Below are 17998 nucleotides of genomic sequence, written 5' to 3'. Positions count from 1 at the left end.
TGGCAATCTACTTTGCAAATTGATAAGTTGCTTCTGTTAGTATATGACCTTCTATTTTCATTCATATTGATTAAATAAATATAAAACACACTTATTGTTGAAATAAGAAAGATGGTTTAAATGAATAAAGTGGGGCACTATGCGCATAGCATGGTTAACTATTTGAACATTGATCGCGCTGGTTTTCACATATGGCTAGCATATTGAAACCAGTTGGAAATATAAACAAAGCGAGATGTGGAACCAGTAAGAGGTAATTCAAATATATAAATGTATTTACAGTTCATCTAAGTCATTATTAAGATTTAATTAACATAGCTACAAACCATTCAATCATCAATTTCTAACTTTTCCCCTTTCCGTTGCTTCGTGTGACTACATGTTACCATCATTGATAGGTCTGGAGACATTGTCTTATGACACAGGCAAAAAAAATACGTTGCGTTCGTGTTTGTTTTTTTTTTTTAAATTTTCGCCGGTATCTTTAAACGAAGGTCAAAGGAGAGAGAGAGAGAGAGAGAGAGAGAGAGAGAGACGGGTTGGGGTGGGGAAGGTTTGTCATAAAAGCGTTTATTCATTGTTCATCCCTATGTTTCATTATTTGTCATTAAGGCTGTTGCCTCACCAACACACACAATGACAGAGAACGGTTAATAGACTGCAGGTCGGCCTTCGGACATTTTAATATTAATAGGTATTTTTTTATAAAACATTAAGAAAGAAATAAAAGCAAACTAATAAATGTACCGTACAAGTCTTAAATTGCTATTGCAACTTTATATCACTCACGCTGTGAAGACTGTATTAAAATCTCATGGAACGTGTACACCTAACGGTTAAGAAATCCCAGGTTATTGTAGGTTACTTGGTGAAAGTTCAGTTTTCTTTTTCCTTTCACTCCACAGACTTCCCCGTATTCTCTTACATATGAGAGAGAGAGAGAGAGAGAGAGAGAGAGAATTTTAATTCATTTAGAAGACGGGGATTATTATTGTTATCGTTATTTTAATACAACGCTAATGATTAACTAATCAGTGGAAATTAATAACTGATTTTGATAATATAGAAGTGATAGCCTACTGCTGAAATATAACCTAATGTTGAAATCATATTTATATACGCGTACTAATACGTCAAGTGGTTAAAGCGTCCGCCTCGGATGCGGGAGGTCGTGGGTTCGAATCCCGACCGAGTCATACCTATAAAAATGGTACTAACATCTACCTTGTTAGGCGCTCAGCATTAAGAGTTAGTGTTAGGACTGGTCGGCCTGATGTCAGGATAATGTGACTAGGTGGGACATCATGCTACATGTCTACGGCATGATGCCCCAGTGCTGGACATCACTATAAACTGCCACACTGCAGATCGTAGCGATATGACTGAAAAATTGTTAACGCTGCGTTAAACACACACACACACTGATATAACATCAGTATTTGTATATTACAAGTATATGACCGAGACCGAATCTTTCAAAGTTCGACAATAGCAGTTAGCTACACAATCAGTCATAATAAATGCAATTTATCCTCTGACATGCAAGATCTGTGCCACACAAGATGTTGGCGAAACCGTTGATTTCAGAAAGCGAATGGAGAATCACAAAAGATACGTTAGCAGCAAAATCAACGCGAATGTCGCCAGCCACTACAACTCTCTAGATGCTTCCGATTAAATTAAAACTCGGGTCGACCCGTAAGGAAAGATACTGGATACTACAACTGAAAACTCATGTAGAAGTCCAGAAATTCCCTTAGATTTTGTGTTTAGCATTTTTCCCTATATGTTATTTATTCTCTGAAGGAGAGAATGGCTCATGGCTAACTCGACAAATCAGGAAACCGTATTGAATTTGCACCGGCCGTCTTTATCAAAATTATTCTCTCTCTCTCTCTCTCTCTCTCTCTCTCTCTCTCTCTCTCTCTCTATATATATATATATATATATATATATATATATATATATATATATATATATATATATATATATATCATATCCCCTGTTGACAGTCAGAAAGGGGGTGGGGTGACATCGGGAGACTTTCCTGTACAGGTTTTCAAACCAAATTAAAAATGCTCCAAAGTAAACGTTATTTCCAGTTTGCTTACGACAACTCTGTACTGTTTTGAAAAAAAATCTACTTGCAAACATAATACATTTATCTGTGTGTTTACATTTAAATTATTTGTGGGGGTGCCAAAGGAAGGGTCCGAACCAGGTGCCAAATACTTTAGGTACGCTTCTGATGTAAACACACACACACACGCACGCACGCACGCATGCACACACACACATACTTATATATATATATATATATATATATATATATATATATATATATATATATATATATATATATATATATATAAAGGTTACAAGTTCATTTCTTTAAAACTCTATGTTGTCACTATGATAAAACCTGTTACTAAAATTATAACAAAGAATGTGGTAAACAGCAGCTACACTGGCTCTTTCATGGGGGAATTCCAATGTTACTGACCAAGAGCCGAATAAACGTGTTTACCTGTATTGATAATGATCCTAATATTTAACCCACACCAATAGATAAATATTAACTATGTATTGTTTGTTTTAGAAATAAGAGTTACTGGTCAGATACACAATGAACTTGATTTTGAACAAGGTAATGTCCCAAATACAATTATACAAAACATGTAATCATGGAGAAAGAACTAACAAACAATAGCAGCTAAATATATGTTGCTATATATATATATATATATATATATATATATATATATATATATATATATATGCTTCCGCTATATTTGAAATGAATGTTTTCAAAATCAGGAGATCTGGATTTTATTCAGTATTAACGACTAGTATTGAAATTTTAGCTAATTTCTTTTGATAAAATAATAGTGCTAGTTTATTGTCGAAAGAAATTAACACAATTATGAATTAAATTTCACAAAAGTATTATTCCATTAAAGAAAACTCATTGAATTCAACCTTTAAGGAAATATTTCATTTAACGTGTTTTTAAAATACCAGTAAACAGGATACGTGGTTTTAACGCATGAATATATGTGCTGACCTTAGGCAGGCTATTGTTTCTCCTTCGTTGCTGTGTCGTTCATTGTGCTAGCTCAGCCTTGCGGTAGAAAATCGAACTAATTTAAAATTTACATACGATCTTGAAATGTTCTCATACACGAAACTGAAGTAATTTCAAATTCTGAAAACATTATTGTTTTGTTTTATCTATTTGAACTGTTTCGCACTCTCGCATACATGGCCTCGCACTTTCATATTCACAACCAGAAATACATTACGATCGGGCGCGCGCTGTCACGTAGATAGCCTGAAATACTTGACAAGTGGGATCGTACTTCCATATACAGAGCCAGAAATAAATTACAAGTGGGCTGGTATTCATGTATACATAGCCATAAATAAATTACAAGTGGGCTGGTATTCACATATACGTTGCCAGAAAAGGGTATGTATGTGGGAGCGCTGTAACTGAAATTTATCAGTTGTTCATTTTATATTTTATTTATTTTACGTGCGATGTTGTCCATACCAAAAAGTCAGTACTATTTTAGAATGTGCAACGTATTGCTGTTGGTAGGGTTCAAGATCTCTAACTGGTTTGATTCGTGAGAACGTGAGTGGCCTATAAGACCAAGTTGTACTCGGATTTTAACACACTGGACAGGCCATTACGCTTAGAGATGCTTGATCAATAAAGGATGTTCTGCACTTCTGAGATCTACGCTGCTCATGTTTTTTGTGTTGCCTCTGCAAATCTCCTCAGATTATATATATATATATATATATATATATATATATATATATATATATATATATATATATATATATATATACATTCGACATAGAAAGAAACGTATACCGTTGCCATTTGTGATTGCGTAGCCTGCACAAATCATCTAAGATATAATAAAAAAAATCTACATTGCAATGAAAAGTAGGAACAATATTGTAGATTACGTGGACCGCAGCAGTTCCCAGATTAAGCTGGTCGAATCTAGTAACAATACTGAATAGAAATCAAAGACAGAAATAAGGACTTTTTGCATCCATTCATTTAGGAAGAAACAGCTGTTATCTCTGGAATCAAACTTCCCAGCATGACTATTAAAGATAATAATATATTCTACGGATTAAAAACAATAACATTTATCGCATCATCATCACATCGTCATCGCTTAACATGTGATAAGTGACAACAATTTCATCGCTTGACATGCCGTAATTGGCAACAATTTCATCGTTTGACATGTAAGTGGCAACAATTTCATCGCTTGACATGTTAAGTGGCGACAATTTTATTACGTAAAGAGAGCACGATAAACCAATTATATTGATATTCAAAAAAGGTCTAATATCAAGTGCTTATGAACATTTTTTGAATAATTACAATACTATTATCTCGTTTTTTTATTTCTACATAGTTCTCAATAATTTTATTCCGTTTGTAATGTATCCACTTTCAAAATATTGATTCAATAATCTGAACGTATATTTGTCTGTGTAACAGTTGGAAAAAAATGAATATCGCTGCTCTGTTTGAAATATATCAAAAACTTTTATGTATATTGCACAAGAAGGAAATAGAGTGACCACTCGTTGAAATGTGTACAGAGTGACCACTCGATGGTCAACAAGATGCAAAATAAAACCCAAAACACTGCTCTGAAACATACACAATAAAATGTTTTATCAAAGCGTTTACCTGGGGATGATTAGATATCAAAGAGCTTCTAAAGCATCAATATCTAAATGGCTAACGTGTATTACTCCGCGTTTTTCAGTGATACTTATCAAGAGAATAAAACGTCCTTACAGACCAAACAACTGAATCTTTCTGATAATCTTATCTCGTTATAGCACACCCACTGTAAGGAGCACATACCTAACTTCTAATGCTTAGTGAACTAATGAACAATTTCTCGTCTCCCATTGATACAATTTTATCGCTCCCGGTTTTGAATATAATACTATATAATAAATATATAGGGTGTAAAGAGAGATACACAATGGTAAAAACGACTACATTTTTGTAAGCATAGTATTTCCTGCAAATGGATATTCGATAATATTGTAATTTACAAAACAAACATGAAACAAACGTGCGGTTCAAAAGACGCACACCTATTTAGGTGCGCCTGTTTATTAAATAATTATTGTTTCCCGTTTCTAACTGACGACTGTTCTTTGCACATACATTAATTTTCGCTTCCTCTTCTAGGTGTGGAATAATTCTTGCAGAGTATGTCAATTCACTGAGCCATTCACACAAGTGCCTTTAACACAATACTAATTGCCGTAAACATATTACTAATTGCCGTACACATAATACTAATTGCCGTACACACGACACTAATTGCCATACACACAGTAATAATTGTCATGCACACAATACTAATTGCCCTTCAAATACTAATTTCCAAACACACAATACTAATTGTCGTTCAAATACTAATTGCCGTACACACAATACTAATTGCCGTTCAAATTCTATTTGCCATAACACAATACTAATTGACATACAAACAATACTAATTACCGTACACATGATACCCATTGCCGTACACACAATACTAATTGCCATACACACAGTACTAATTCTACACGCTGCTCTATGACAATCCACTTTAGCTGGGCACACTGCATGATCACGGACTTATATGTTACACTGCATAACCACGGACTTTTGAGTATGTCAATTCACTGGGCCGATCACACAATACACACATGACTGTGTACGTTGTCCTACGACAGACCACTTTACGTGAATAAACTACATGAATATCACATACGTATAAGTGACATACTATTACATGGTTCACAGACAGAACGGATCCAAATACTAAATCAATGTTTATGTCAGTTTTTGTTGTTAATTCGTAATATAAATCACAATGAGAAATTGTTTATGTGATAATATTGATAAAATAATAACAAAGCAATTTTCGACTTCTTCTTTGGTTGATAAAATCCATGGAAATAGTACACTCTATATCGAAGATCAAGATATAACCGCCACATACAAATGTTTGAAATGAAGTCAATCTGCTACAGTATGACTGTCAATAGCATTAAAATATCACGAGAATTACGGAACAAGAGCAGCACCTTCGTTAGAACTGCAGAACTACTGCAGCACCTTCACGAGTAAAATGAACAAAAATGAAACAAAAGTTCATTTTGTTTGGAGAATTACCGGATACCAATTGATGTATCGTACGAATACGGTAACACATGATTGTCCTCTTAAAAAAAACCCACCAGAATCATTATGCAGTTGCTATCATTCTGTGATTCTCAGTCCACACTTTTTGACGGGGAATAGAAAGTCACTTGTATTACAGTCCAACTGATCTTCTTCATTATGTGCTACCAAAAAAGTAGAATTGATCCTTCCAATATATTTATATTATAGTCATCAAATAGGATTTATCCTACCATTATATTTAGATTTAAGTAATCAAATAGCATTGATCCTACCGTTCGATTTATATTAAAGTCATCAAATAGCATTGTTCCTACCAATATATTTACATTTAAGTAATCAAATAACATTGATCCTACTAATCTATTTATTTTATAGTCATCAAATATCATTGATCCGAACAATATATTTACATCCAAGTTATCAAATAGTCTTGATCCTACCGTTCGATTTATATTATAGTCATTAAATAGCATTGATCCTACCAATATATTTATAATATAATCATCAAAATTGCATTGATCCTACCAATATATTTACATTTAAATCATCAAACAGCAGTAGTTAAGTGGGACGATATAGCCTCAATGGGAATTAGCATTACAGACCCACCCCTGGGACCATATAGCCTCAATGGGAAATTTAACATTACGGATACCCCTGGGACTATATAGCCTCAAGGGAAATTAACATGGGAATAGATTTTGGGACTGTATAGCCTCCAGGGGAAATTAATATGGGTGGGACTGTATAGCCTCAAGGGAAATTGAACATGGGAATAGATTTTGGGTCTGTATAGCGTCAAAGGAATTTAAACAGGGTGGGACTGTATAGCGTCAAGGGAAATTTAACATGGGATTTTTTTTATAAAAAAAAATTTAAAAAAATTTAAAAAATGGGGTAGGCAATGGAAAGTCATTCTCTTTTCGAGACCTATGAGTGGCCCTGAAAAGGGCCTTTGGGTTTATGTTAATGTATCCATTAACATAAGGGGCACCGCATTGGTCTTCTTCTTGTCCTTAGGCTGCGCCTCACTGTAGGACCGTAAATCAGCACTCTTTTGAGGCATCCTTGTCTTTCTACGTAGATCCTACGTATCCACAGACTGGTGTCTGTCCTGTGGACAACGGTCCACTTGGATCGGACATACATTAGCATGTCCGTCCTAAACATCATTGAAGACACAAGGTGAATCAATGTAGTGAACCGCGCTTATTTATAGGTAGAGGAAGGATTGAAACGGATTGAGTTCATTCACCAATCCAAACACGCGTTACAAAATATTCAGTCAGCCCGCATCCAATCCGAAGAGAGCAGTCTGTGACGTCACGTGGTCTATATAGATTCGCTAGCGCCCGTGTGCAGTCAATCGATGCGAGACAGTGATTCAACATGACGGAAACTCAGAAAACGATCCATTGGGGTGCACCAGCAGTGGAGACCGCCCAAGGGAACCCGGACTTACTTTCAGAAGAGGTACATTGGGATTTCGTGGATTTTCTTACCTCGCAAGAATTTGTTCCGGAACCTTCGTCACCTTCTTCATTACCGCAAGTGGAGAATTTTAGACAGAGACAGAAAGAAGAATTGGAGAAATTTATACAACGACAAAAGGAAGCGGAACAAGCTTTTCTCCTACAGCAACAGCAGCAAGAAGAAGAGGTAAGAAAAAACAACAGCAAGAAGAAGTAGCAGCAAAGAAACAAGAGGGTGAAAATCAAACGGTCACGGTACTGTTGGACATTTTAGCTGAGTTAAGAAGTCTGAAACAAATGTATCAGACTTCTTTATTACGACCGAAGAGAATACGACCTACCCGAGCTAAACACGTCAACCCTGTGACTAAGCCTAACGTACCACCCTTAGTGATTTCAACCAAATCATCATCATCAACAGTACGCAGTCCAGAAGTAGGCTTTGGTCGTGGCAAAGGCTTAAGACAGTTAAAGTTGATTGCTTAAACTCACCCCTACACCAAAAAAGGCCCTTTTCAGGGCCACCCACGTCTCTCGAAAAGAGATACACTTTCAATTTGCCAATAACTAAAAAAAAAAAAAAACATTTTACCCCTATAGTACGTGTATATGAGTGCGTGAGTGTAGCTTCTTATTTTAAAATCAAAACTCAAAGACACTTACCTTTTTATACCTAATTTATTCTTTTATCAGTAGTTACAATGCAATTCACAATTCAAAACAGAACACTTTAAAAAGTTCATAGACTTCTTCTATCTCATTGTTTACTCTCTCTGTTTTTTCAATTTCTTCACCGTCAGTCTTTTCCTCTTCTTCCTCCTCGCTTTCTTCCCTTCTTCTTTTCTTCTCCTGTTTCTTTTTCTTCACCTGTCTGCTTTCTTCCTCTGAAGAATCCCTCTCTTCTTCTGAAGAATCCCTCTCTTCTTCTGACTCCTCTTGTTTCTTTTTTGGGCAATCTGGAGACCAATGTCCTTTTTCTTGACAATGATAACAGGTATCTTGACTTTTGTCTTTTCTAGCCCCTTTTTTTTCTTTTTTGACGGTCTGGACACTCTGAAGACCAATGCCCTTTCTTCTGACAGATATAGCAAGTATCTTGACTTTTATCTCGAAAGGAAGGAGAGTAGTCCGTCGGCTGGTCTGAAGAGAATTTTCATGACCCCTCGCAAAGCTCTGATGAAACGTTCGATTTGGCTAGTCTCTTCCATCGTTGTCCTCGATTTGAGAGTGAAATGAATAGTGAAAGGACAAGACACATACCCTTTTATATACGCTGCTCTGCCATGACTATAAATTAGTCCATGGTGTTTAAACTTGAGTCATTTGACGTTTTGCACTCAAGATGAAACGATCCAATTCATTCGAGAAGAAAGAAGAAGAAAGTAAGAGGCAGAAACGTGATCTATCGCCTCGTACCAGGGCTGAAGTCTTGGCACAAATTCATGCCAGTGATTTTGAATAGGACATGAGTGAACCAGAATCCGAACACTCTAAACAAAGTTCACCACCCTTAGTCAACCCTGAAAAATACTATTCCATTCGAGAGACGGAAAAGCGCTCCTCTAGAAAATTTAGAACTACGGCTTACAAATACTCAGTGAAGTTTAAAGATTTCAAGGCTGAAGTACCGTTAGAGAAAGCAGAAGGGTTTATTACTGGGGTGTGGGATTCTTTGCTCACTGCACTCAAGCGACAATGTCAACCCAAAGAAGACGATCGCTTGAGACTTTCCATACAACACGACGGTTTGAAATCCCCTGTTTGGATCGAGTTTTGCACCCCGGCAGAATTGACTGCTTCCAAAGTCATGGACAAGATTCAACACGTGCAACAATCCAATGACCAGTTTGACATCACCGATGGAAAAGCCACACTGGACATGACCCACGTCACTCCTCCTCAAGGGACCGGACAACGCAATAAGGTGTTATTGGTGAACGAGCTTCGCAGCATTAAGCGTAGCCTCGTCCAAATTCACAATTCTCAAGACCAGATGTGTTTAGCCCGAGCCATTCTGGTGGGACGAACCTATGCCAACAAGAACGACACGACAGAATGGAATAGAGCCTGGAAAACTATGCGACAATCGGACCGAGCCAAACAACGAAACGAAGCAGAACTCCTGTTGCAACAAGCCGGACTGTCCAAAGACACACCCTGTGGCATTCCTGAGATGCAAAGATTGCAAGATGTCCTAGCTCCACGATGCACATTGAAAGTGCACCCTTAAGAAGTGCGCGGACCGCTGTTGTTTCGAGGGAAAGACTTTAAGGACGGAAAATACATTCATGTCTATTATCACGATGACCATTTCGATACCATTACCAGTATCACTGCATTCCTGGGATACGGTTATTACTGTGAGAAATGTGACCATGGTTATAATAATCGAGAGCAACACAAACATTGCGGATTGAAATGCTCAGGATGTTTGGCCACTCTACCCTGTCTGAGCGAAGGACAAAAACCAATGCATTGTCCTGCTTGTCTGCGCACGTTTGTCAGCCCTGCCTGTTACCAACAACATCTGAAGACGCAAGGTTCACAGCAGAAATGTGCTTGTCAACTCCTGAGATTGTGCCCGACGTGTGGACAAGGCCTATGTACCAATAATGCCAAGGCACACGTATGTTCAGGAAAGAAACAATGTCACATTTGTCACCATATCGTGGACTTGGAACACCAATGCTACGTGCAAAAATACCATCCCCCACCACAGAAAGAGGACGGTCACAACAAGAAAGGCACTTTCATCTTTTTTGATTTCGAATGCATGCAAGAGACAGGTATTCACATTCCTAATTTCTGCGTGGGTCATCGAGCGTGCGAGAAGTGCATTCAAGAACCTATCTTCAGTCATTGCCCTCACCGCAGCAAGATTCCTGGAGGACGTGAAAAAATCTTTCGAGGACCGAACACGCTAGCCGATTTCGCCCGATGGGTCTTAGACCCCATCGACAAGACGTGGAGCCAAGAGGACATCGAACGTTACGGAGATTGTCATCGTCAAGCCACAGTGATGGCTCACAATTTCTCCGGATACGATGGACAGTTTCTTTTGAGATACTATACGGAACAAGGCACCGAACGTCCTAAAGTGACTTTGAACGGAGCCAAAATCATTTTCATGCAAGTGGGACAAGTACAGTTTAAAGATTCGATGAGCTATTTGGCCATGCCTTTGAGTCGAATGCCTAAAACGTTTGGAATGACAGAAATGGCTAAAGGGTACTTTCCACACTTTTTCAATACGGAAGCCAATCAACACGCCGTTCTACCCCATTTAACTGAGGCTCATTATTACGACCCCGACAACATGCGTACCGAACAACGAGAAGCTTTCTACGCTTGGTACCAGGCTCACGCCTCGGACCCTTTCGACTTTCAGGAAGAAATGCTAAAGTATTGTCGTTCCGACGTGGACATTTTACGGCGTTGCTGTGGAAAATTTCGAGAACTGTTCATGGAACACGGAGGAGTCGATCCTTTGAAAGAAGCTTGCACCATTGCCAAAGCGTGTTCCTTAGTGTACAGGCAACGATTCATGCCTGAAAACACCATGGCTGTCATCAGTCCTCAAACGACCCACTATGTCAAACGTCAATACTCGGTCAAAGCCCTACGCTGGTTACATTACTTGTGCGACAAGGAAGACAAATGGATTCAGCATGCCCGCAACGGAGGGGGCGAAAAGACCATCGGAACGCATTCGGTCGATGGGTGGGACTTAGAAAACCCCAAGATCGTGTACGAGTTTAACGGTTGCTTATTTCACGAATGCCCCGTCTGTTACCCTGACCGCGACACCAAAAATCAGTTTTTACAACGAACCATGGAAGACTTGTACCAGGCCACTTGTCAGCGACGCCTAACGTTAGAACAGGAAGGATACCAAGTGGTGGAAATGTGGGAACGCGAGTACGATCACCGTTTGAAAACCGATCCCGAGCTTTAACGCCTCGTGGAAAGTTACCAGTTCATGGACCCGCTGAACCCGAGGGATAGTTTGTACGGAGGAAGGACCAATGCCACCTGTTTGCTGTACCAAGCCGACGAAGAGAAAGGAGAAGAAATCAAATACTTGGACGTGTGTTCGCTGTATCCTTACGTGTGAAAATATTGTCACTTTCCTGCAGGGCACCCACAATTGTTCACCGAACACATCGACCTGAAAAACATTCGACAATACGAAGGCTTGATCAAGTGTAAAGTTTTGCCTCCCACGGACTTGTACCATCCCGTATTACCTCACCATTGCCAAGGCAAACTGATGTTTCTTTTGTGCCGTACTTGTGCCGAAACGTGCAACCAAGACCAACATTGTCAGCACACCCAGGAAGAACGGGCCTTGACGGGAACCTGGGTCAGCGTAGAATTGTTCAAAGCTCTGGACATGGGATACCAACTGTTAGAAGTGTACGAAATTTGTCACTTTCCCAAGACACAACAATAGCACAAGGGTGACCCCACTCAGAAAGGTATTTTCGCCGACTACGTGGATGCCTTTTTGAAACTGAAGCAAGAAGTTAGCGGCTATCCTTCCTGGTGTCACACTCACGAAGACCAAATAAAATTCAAAGAGAAATACTATGAACAAGAAGGCATCTCTTTAGACCACATCAAAAAAAACGAAGGCAGGCGATCGTTTGCCAAAGTGATGTTAAATTGCTTGTGGGGTAAAATGGCACAACGACCGTGTTTACCGAAGACGGAATATTTGACAGAACCTTCCCGCTACTTCCAGATGATTCACGACAAAACCAAATACATGAAACACGTGGACGTCGTTCGTGAGGATTTGATCTTGGTCAATTACGAAGAAGATCTGGACTTTGTACAAGACGACCCTTTTGGAAATGTCATCATTGAGGCTTACGTGACAGCCCATGCTCGCTTAAAATTGTACGAAGCTTTAGAACTGTTAGGGGAACGCGTCCTGTACTTTGACACGGACAGTTGCATTTACATCCATCACCCGAGTCAACAGCACCCTGACATCGAAGGAGACCGTTTAGGAGCCTGGACAGACGAGCATCCCGACGACAAGATTTTAAGTTTCGTCAGTGGCGGTCCTAAAAATTGCGGCTACGAATACCGGGACAAACAAGGAGAAGTGCACACGAAGTGTAAAGTGAAAGGATTGACTCTGAATTATCGTACCAGTCGAGTGGTCAACTTTGGGGTACTGAAAGAAGCCTTGCAACCTGGAAAAGATCAACACTTTAAAGTGACCACCTATCAACCGAACAAGATTGTACGTTTACCCACTCACCACATCGTCAGTCGACCCTTGGAAAAAGTCTATCAAATCGTGTACCAGAAGCGATTGCGACTACCCAACCACTTTACTTTGCCGTATGGAGACGTTGGTATAAAACATTGGTTGTAAGAGGATAGCCACCCACCAGAAGGATGACTTCGCCACAGCAAGAATCGAGTGAGAAACCCGATGAGAACTCCAAGTTCAAACCCTACCATTTTCCAGTCTTCTTACCTGACTATTGTGATTGTACCCGTCAATTGGACACGTTTAAGAAATGGCCTACGGATAGGGAAGGATTACCTTCTTCGCATGTTTTAGCTAGAACAGGATTTGTCTACTTGGGACCTGAGTCAGGATTGGGATATGAAGTACAGTGTTTCGCTTGTGGCCTGAAGTTACGAATGGATCTATGTATCTATAAAGATTCAGCTATTTTGGAACATACTCGATGGTCTCCGCACTGCCCTTACCTTTCTATGGCCTTTCCACCCATGACATTACGGTACAATGATGACGGTACCTTAGAGACGGTACCTTCCAAAACAAGACATAAAAAAACATAAAAATGGAACGATGTACAAGCTTGAGACTGCATTGCGACTAGTATAAAAAGGGGATGTGGTCAAGATCGATAGTTCATTGGGACTACCAAGACCGAGCGAACAAGACGAATACTTTCAGAAAAACACAAAACAAGTTTAGACAGGCACAATTCAAGTGTGGGGCTTCTGAAGTGGAATGCGATTGTGAGCCTTGCGATGGGTACGATGCTGTACGTTGTGACCTTAGCGATGCCGTAAAGCATCGTGGGAACTTTGTTCTCACTACCCATATCATGGAAAGTGATGCTGTGCGTTTCAAACCTGAGGGATGCGAAAGCGATGCCGCTCGTCCTCTTGGACATTTTACTGGGTTTCGTTTTAAAGGGGAATGTTCACCTTCACGTCTACCTCCCTACGGATGTCATCCAGCCCTGAGTAAACTCCTGCCCATGTCACCCAGCCCTCATCGAAACGAACCTGTGAAAGACGAATATTCGTTTCCTTTGCGTTTGTCGGAATACTGCGACTTTGAAAATCGTCTTCAATCGTTCAAAGGAAAATGGCCTAAGTGTCTGGGAGGCCCGACCCCCGAAGAATTAGCCAGAGCCGGATTTTTCTACTTGGGCGAAGGAGATAAAGTCAAGTGCTTCAGTTGCGGTGTGTCACTTCACCACTGGGAACCGCAAGATTCGGCCTACGTAGAACATGCTCGATGGTCACCGAATTGTCATTACTTACCCTTAGTGGGACCGAGACATTGAAGTAACTTACCATGTCGTTGACGAAGAAGAAACCAGATTGGCTAAAATTCAAATGTTGGACATCACCGAGACCAGTATTTAAACTTCATTTCAAAAACGATATTGAATCATTACCTAAAGAACTACAAGAGGAGATTTACAAGGAAGTTTGGCAGGTACTTGCCAGAGTGAAATCTCAATGGGTGACTGTAGAACTTTTGTGCCGAGAAATTCACAAGAGGAAAGTGAAAAAAGTCAACCAGCGTGTTAGATTTCTCTGGGTCAAGGGTGCATTCATCCTATTATATCGCTTTAGACCGTTTACATCAAAAGAGTTCCGTGACATTCTTGGACGTTACCATGAATGGCAGTGGTCAGAAATTACTCACTATATGGATTACTTTTGCTCTAGGAGAAGATTGTGAATTGTACGGACTGACCTATTCATGGATACTTTACAAGAGAACATTCGTGCTTTGCCTGTGGAGTTGAGAGAACGCATTTACCGAGAGCTGGTCAAAATACAAGTCAAACGTAAAGAACAGTTGCATCTGTTACGTCACCAGATCTTTAACCACTGGTACCTGAATGGTATAAGAGAAATGATTCGTCAGAAATTGTTTCAGTGGTCAGACCTTGTTCAATACTTCCAAGCCCCCAATGATCGACATGTTCATAATTTTGGTTACTTCGAGATTCACCTAGTACAACACATTGAGGAAGACAAGGTAAAGGATTACCGACATATTTTACGTGGAATCTACTTAGCGGAAGAGGAAACTTCTAAACGAAGTCTGACGTTTCGGTTACAGTATGCAACATTTAAATTCCCCACTGGAGAACGAAGATCTTTGGCTAGAAAGTATGTGTATTGTTCCGAAACAAAGAGACTTTAAAAACAGGCTGCCATGCCGCGACTTTTATCGCATGTAATCCAATAGATTCCGTGGAAGGAACTCAATGACCATATTCAAACCGTGGATCATTACCATCGATTATTACAAGAACTGTATCCATTCAGTTTGGGTCGACAAGTGGTGTGTGTCTTAGTGACTTGTTTTCTAGGATTTCGTTTACCAGCCGATTCCTTGTGGACTCTTTACGATCAGTACTTACCACACCCCCATGGCCTTAAATGGTCACGAAAGATTCCTTTTGCTCAAAGCCTTGCGGTTTCATCTGGATACTTCTCGACCTCTACGGGAAAAAAAGATTCGTCAACTTTTAGCTAACCAAGACGTGTATGACGATGTGTGTGTAGCTTGTGACTTACACCCCCATTGGACAGATGTCCGTGCCTGGAAAGAATGGGATTTTGAGGCTTGGACCCAAGAAGTGGCCCAGTATGCACGAGAGTTGTTCAAGGAAAAAAGTTACTTTTCAACCTGTGTTAGTGACGGTGCCAGAAGAACCCGTCACCCAGGACAGGACCTTCGTGGACAGGCCTGAAAGACACTTTCGGGAGGACACTTGTGTGACCTTACCCCCTATAGAACTGGTCAGAACTTTACCCAAAAGATGTTGTACAGACACTTGTTTTTATTCCACGTTAATGGTTATCATGTGCCTTTTATCCTTGTACTTAAGCCTTTGGCTTTTATGTATTTTTGTCTTTCGTATTCATGTTTAAAACATTCAATAAACGTGTCCTGAAAAAAGTATATAAACTCTTGTCTTGTTTGTTTTCGTGTCACAAGTGACATTCCTAACACTATGGCTACCTCTGCTGTGTCTGCTTCCTCTTCCTCCACTGTCAAAGTCATCGACGAACACTTAGATCGTGCCAGTTGGGAGGCTTTGTATCTTCGCCATCCCTTTAACATGCTCATTGCTGGACCCAGCGGTTCAGGCAAAACCGAATTCGTCAAACGTTTGATTGAACATAGACATCATTTGATCGATCGAACACCTCAGCGGATCGTGTGGTGTTACAAAGAGTGGCAATCGGCATACAGCCTCTTGTCAAGGCGATTCCATCGTGTTTGTGGAAGGCATTCCTAAAGAAGACGACGGCATCATCTCTGACTCCCATTCAAAACCATTTGGTCATTTTTGACGACATGTTAGGAGAAGACGAAGAAGAAATTAAACTGCGATTCACGCGCAAAGGGCATCACCGTAATGCCAGTGTCGTTTACATCACCCGAAATTTGTTTCAACAAAGTAAAGCCCATCGCACCATCAGTCTCAATGCGCATTACGTGGTCTTGTTTAAAAGCCCTCGAGATAAATCGCAAGTGCAAGTCTTAGCCAAACAATTAGGAACGCCTTGGCTGACTCAGGCGTACGACGATGCCACTCAAACGCCCCACGCCTATTTACTCGTCGATTTTAAACCTACGACCCCCGAGGATTTGCGATTTCGTACCCACTTGTTTCACCACTGGTGCCAAGACGGAGGGCCTGTCCTGTACACGTCTCCGTCTTCGACTTAATTTCACTCCACATAAAAAAATCTATAAAATCCTCAGACCCTTTTCGTCTGTCTCACACACATTTTGAACATGACGTCCCTTCAGTCTCATCTTCCCGTCAAATTGATTCTTGCCTTGTATGGCATCAGTCGAGAAAAAAATCCACAAACACGAGCTCGTGTCTTAGAAGCTAGTCTCAGAGAAGTCTTACGATGGTTCACGGTGACGGCAAGTCAATTACTCCAAGGAATCATTCAGATTCCTCATCAAACCAAACGCTTTCTTGATCGAAACAAAGTCGCTTTGACAACAAATCATTTTGAAACCTGGAGGGAGCGGTACTCTAGGAGGGGTCATCATTCGCTCTCTCTTAAGATGGGATCCTAATGCCCCCAAACTTCTCCCCAAGAAAATAGTCAAACGAAGCCCCAGGAAGAAGAAAAAGACCAGGTCCCCAAGGAGAACTTCTCCAGTGGCGGGACCCTCCTCTTACCAGTCACCACCCCGAAAAAAGAAAAGAAGCCCCCAGAAAAAGAAACAGAAAAAAGTCCCCAGAAAAAGAAAAGTCCACAGAAGAAAACTAGTCGCAAGAGAGGCACTTCTTCGGCTAGGACGCAACCTTACACTCGCAAACCACGACCTGCCACGGCGGTGACCGCGTCTCCGGTAGCCTCACGTTCATCCACTTCTCCGTTGATGACACCAAGAACTGAAGAGTACTTGGAGACGTTGATCACACCAAGAACTTCGCCGTTGATGACCCCAAGAAGAACTTCCCCAGTGGCAGGACCCTCCAATTTAGTGGCAGTGGCTGCTGCTCACAAAGTACCTTCTCCCAAAATCAAAGTCCAAGAGAGATTTGGCATGTTACAAAGTTTACTGGATTTGTCCAAGCAAGAACTGGCTCGATTTAGTCCGTTGCGTACCCCTGCACGACGTGTCATGCTTGTCCTCAAACTGATACGACGTAAAGACAATCAGTGGCGACGCGTTCCAGTAGAAAAAAGGCCTGTGACCAAGCCGGGGGTATCAGTATTTTTTGGTGCTCCTGAAGACTCAGAGATGTCACCCTCCAGAAAACATCCCTCTTCTAAACAACCCCAAGGAAAGAAAAGAAAAGGACTGCCTCTTCGTTTTAGTCAAACATGGGGACATGTTATCTGTCCTGTCCAAAGCTTCTCCACCTCTACGAAAAACACTCATTCAATCAGCCTCCAAAGAGGTCATCGATACCGTGTGCGAATGTTGTTTGAACGTCTTGAAAGGCACGATCCCTTTGTCCAAATACCAGAAACAATGCTTAGGCAAACATCGTCACGTTCTTCGCCAAATGGTTCA

The sequence above is a fragment of the Sinohyriopsis cumingii genome, chromosome 5, assembly GCF_028554795.1.
Source record: "Sinohyriopsis cumingii isolate HCF-2022 chromosome 5, ASM2855479v2, whole genome shotgun sequence".
Taxonomy (NCBI): domain Eukaryota; kingdom Metazoa; phylum Mollusca; class Bivalvia; order Unionida; family Unionidae; genus Sinohyriopsis; species Sinohyriopsis cumingii.
The sequence above is the reverse complement of the archived record's forward strand: the minus strand, read 5'-3'. Positions refer to the sequence as shown.